General features: G+C 39.0%; 1 long non-coding RNA gene across 1 annotated transcript in view; it reads left to right on the top strand.

Moving 5' to 3' along the window:
* The window catches only part of LOC122559047, an 18,165-nt gene that overhangs the window by 1,025 nt on the left and 12,572 nt on the right, over positions 1-4,568 (top strand). The window lies entirely within an intron of this gene.

The raw sequence follows: 4,568 nt of genomic DNA, 5'->3' as shown, positions 1-4,568 counted from the left end.
CTCACAATAAGTCTAAAGCTTTCCAACCCTGCTCTCAATTCCAACAGTCACCTGGTTTTGCTGCATTCTGCTGAAGATTCTGTGGCTCCTCAAGGGCTACCTGAAATCTCTCTGTGAAATAGTCTAAGCAGATAGATTTTGATGCTTCAGATGTTCATTAAGCAAGTGACAAAGCATTCACCCCTATTGCTTTTTCATGAGAACATCTCTGAGATCCCTCCATGTGAATTGTGCTACCTGTATATTCTATGGCAGGGATTAATAATTTATGGACTCCATCCAGGCCATAACGTCAAACACTCCTTGCCTTTATGCTATGCTTTCATGCCTATTCTGTGATTATGACATAAAAGAAAATATCCAATCCCTAAAATTGCATGTTTCTCCTACTGGAAAGGTTTCAACTTTCTGACTCTAGTCATGGAAAGAAATAGGAGAAGCAAGTCAAAGCTTTTTGGTGTAAAATGCCAAACAAAGTTGGAAAATTATTGGGAATTGCAGAAATTGCTGTTAAAAGTCTTGCTCTTAAAGTTCTTCAACTCTTTTACTGCTTGTTTGAGCTGATTATGGTAACAGCTGTGCCGTATAATTTTCATTTAAACTTGCCCCAAGTGCAATGTAAGTGTAACAGTAGGAAAAGCAATCCAACAGCATCACTGGTCCACATTATAATATATGGAAATTAAAACCACACAGGAGTTCATGGATGAGTTGCAAGATTGACCAAAGTATAAACTGGTAGGGCAATTGATTTGCAGGTGGAAAACTGATTTTTGTCCCATGTTGCTGCTGTAAAAATCTTGATATTTTTGATTATATGCTGAAACTGCAGCAATATATGTGGAATTTAGGGGCTTATTAAAACTGTGCTTTGAGGCACGCATGGTATAAGTGTTTGCAAAATGATGGTTTCTCTATTCAGCCCCAACAGTATGCTTTAATTCTTAATGCAATGTTCTAATGCATTTCTTTTTAAATTCACCAAACCAGTAAAGGCATCTGAGACAAATTTATAGTTGTGTTTTAGGATAGGCAGTTTGTGCTTTGAATTGATTCATTGGAAAGAAAATTATTTTTCATCGGATCACTTTTAATTATCCAGGAGATAAATCTTTAATCTCACCAGTTGAGATTGTTTATCTCTTTGAGATTCACACTCAAAATAAACAAATTATTAAACTTGTAGACAGTTGGCCCAATTCTAAATAGTCCATCCATAAATTGAATAGTATTTTCTACCCCAAGATTTTGCCAAATGTGTCAGATTTCTTGTTGATTGAAGTTAAATGTAGGTTTTAGACATTAAGTAGATGAACGTATAAGTTAAGATGTTTAGGCCATTCAGCCCTTGAGTCTGCTTTGCCATTCCAAAAGATCATACCTGTTAACCTTTCACTTAGTTGCTTAAGAATACTTTATGACCCGCTGCCTTAAAAATGTTCAAGGACACTGCTTCCACCACCTTTCCAAGAAGAGTTCCAAAGTCTCGGAGCAGTTGAGAACTCTGAGTCTGTACTTGAAGTTGAGAAGGATGCAAGATATGTCATTGATACTTACAGAATACAGGAGAGGCTAGGATTGGGGGCTCAAACTTGGCATGAAAGGATGACCCTTCAGAACCGAAATGAGGAATTTCTTCAGCCAGAGTGTGGTGAATCTATAGACTTTATTGCCACAAAAATCTGTGGAGGACAAGTAATTGAGTGTATTAAAGACAAAGGAACAAAGATTAGTAAGGGGATCAAAGAGAAAGGCATGAAAATGGAGTTGAGCAACATATTGGCCATAATCGAATGGTCTAATTGTGATCCTAGTTCTTATGGTCTCATGACCCCCTGAGAAAAAATATTTTGCCTAATCTGCTTTAAATGGGCTACCCTGATTTTTAAACGCTGACCCTGGGTTCTAAGTTCTCCCATAAGAGGAAGTATCCTCTCCACATCTGTCTACTCACGTCCTGCCAGGATCTTGTGTTTCAATCAAGTTGCCTCCTAACTGCAGCAGATACATCCAAGCCTGTCCAAACATTCCTCATAAGACAACCTTAGCTTTCCAGGTTTTAGTTTGGTGATGCTTCTCTGAATTGCCTTCAATGCTTCCTTCCTTAAATCAGGTGGCCAATACTGTGCACAGTACCCTAGTTGCAGTCTCGCCAGTGCCCTGTATAACTGAAGTATAATCTCCCTACTGTTGAATTCAATTCTTCTTGCAATAAGTAGCAACATTCCTCCTTATCCACCTTCCTATTTACTTACTGCACCTGCACATGAACCTTTTGAGATGTATGCACTCACTTAACCTGCTTACATCTTTTTTGTTATCTTATGTTCTCTTCACAATTTACTGTCCTTCCTATTTTTATGTTGACAGCAAATTTAGCAACAGTATCTTCCATTCTTTTACCTAAGGTACCAGCACTGACCTCTGTGCAACACCGATCATTATATGTCGCCAACTTTTTTTTTAGAATATATTTTTATTAAGAAAAAATAGCTTTTTAAATATTACAACAAATACAAAACAATATAATTCAAAACAGTACAAAAATAGTACAAAACTAAACCCAAATAATAAAAACAAATTCCCTAACCCACCCTCCTATACGAATGTATAAACATATACAGAGAAGTATAAAATTTTAAAAAAACCTAAACTAGCTATTTAACTAACTAAATAAATACCTAACAACAAACAAATAAATAGTAATAACTCAGCCCAGCCAAACAAAACACTCATACTTTCACAGTTCCTCCTCCCTGGATATTGGACTCATGAAACACAATCATTACGGCTATATAAAAGACCTTGTTAGTGTGGCAGATAAATCTGTGTCCAGGTATTTCAAAAAGGGTTGCCATGTCTTGTAAAAATTCTCAGTTTTGTGGTGTACCATATTTGTGAGAAAATCCAGGGAAATATGCTCCAATACAATCTTCCGCCAACCCGACAGGCCTGGGGGGTTTTCTGATATCTAACCTAGGAAGATATTCTTCCTTGCACAGAATGTAAGAATATTGAAAAGTTTTGTCTTATGCGAGTCTGCAGGAAGTACAATGGGTAGGCCCAAAAGGAGCGAAATAGGGTCCTTCTCCACCCCACACCTAAAATCCTTTCCATTGCACCCACCACAGCGCACCAATATGTTTGAAGCCTGTCACAAGACCAAAGACAATGGGTAAGAGTACCCATACAGACCTTGCACTTGGGACATGTGGAAGATACCCCTGGTTTAAATTTTGACAAACGGTCTGGGGCTAAGTGGACCCTGTGGAGAATCTTCAACTGTAAAGCATGGGTCCTATTGCAAATTGATATCTTCCTTGCATTCTCTCAAATATCCTCCCATGCCTCTGAAGAAACTTCAACACCCAGCTCTCTTTCCCACATCTTGCAGAGTCATCAGACTCATCTGAGGTGGCACCCCCCGATTGGTGATATAGAGTACTAACAGAGAGTGTGCTCTTAGCCCTTAGTACCCCTCTTTCTATGTGAGATTTGTAGGGATCAGTCAAAAGTGTGGTCCTTTTTTGAATAAAATCCCTAACTTGAAAAAAACGAAAGAGGTCTCTATTAGGTAACTCGTACTTCTGTACTAACTGATTGAAGGACATCATTACATCTCCCTCAAATAAATCACCCATGCAAGATATACCCCTAGCTGCCCAACGTTTAAATCCTGAATCTATCATACCTGTTGAAAACTCGGCATACCACTAAAGGTGTAAACAAAGATGTTTTGCCAATATTACCTTCTCTCTGCCGAATTGCCCTCTATGCTTTAACAGTATTGATGACTATTGGGTTATGGCAATATTCCCTAACTGTCCTCACCTTGTCCAAAAACAGCAAACTGGTAAGGGGGTACCTTGCCTGGGAGACTTCGATATCTAGCCATATTGAAAGAGGGTCCCCACAAACCCAATCACTTACGCAGGTCAAAAGCGAGCTTAATTGGTAATTTTTAATGTCTGGAAGGTCTACTCCCCCCAATCTGTGAGGCAACTGCAGTTTGGCTAATTTAATGAGGGGCCGTTTACGGAGCCAGATAAAGGAGCTGAACCAACTGTTCAGTCTTATGAGTGTTTGTTTATTGAAAATCAGGGGGAGCATCATTATAGGGTATAGCAAACGAGGGAGAATATTCATCTTAATAAGCGCTATCCGACCCAACCATGAGACTGGAAGTGCCTCCCATCTTTGGAGATCTTGTTTAATTTTTTCAAATAATTGAGTAAAATTGGCTTTGAACAGCCAATCCAGAACTGGAGTAATGAATATGCCCAAATACACAAAACCCCCTGTGACCGCCTAAATGGGAATCTATAGTCACTCTCAAGAGCCAACTCTTTCGTAAGACCACCCATAGGCATAGCCTCTGATTTAGCAAAATTAATCTTATACCCTGAAAAAGCGCCAAACGCGTGAATGCATTGTATCAGGCAAGGCACTGAGACTGCTGGATTTGTCAAGAAAATTAGAACATCATCTGCATACAGCGAGATCTTATGTAATTTTGACCCCACTTCTGGAGCTGATATATTGAGATCCCCACGAATGGCCTCTGCCAA

The sequence above is a fragment of the Chiloscyllium plagiosum genome, chromosome 18 (assembly GCF_004010195.1).
Source record: "Chiloscyllium plagiosum isolate BGI_BamShark_2017 chromosome 18, ASM401019v2, whole genome shotgun sequence".
Classification (NCBI taxonomy): Eukaryota; Metazoa; Chordata; class Chondrichthyes; order Orectolobiformes; family Hemiscylliidae; genus Chiloscyllium; species Chiloscyllium plagiosum.
Note: the sequence above shows the minus strand (reverse complement) of the source record. Positions and strands in the feature narration are given on the sequence as shown.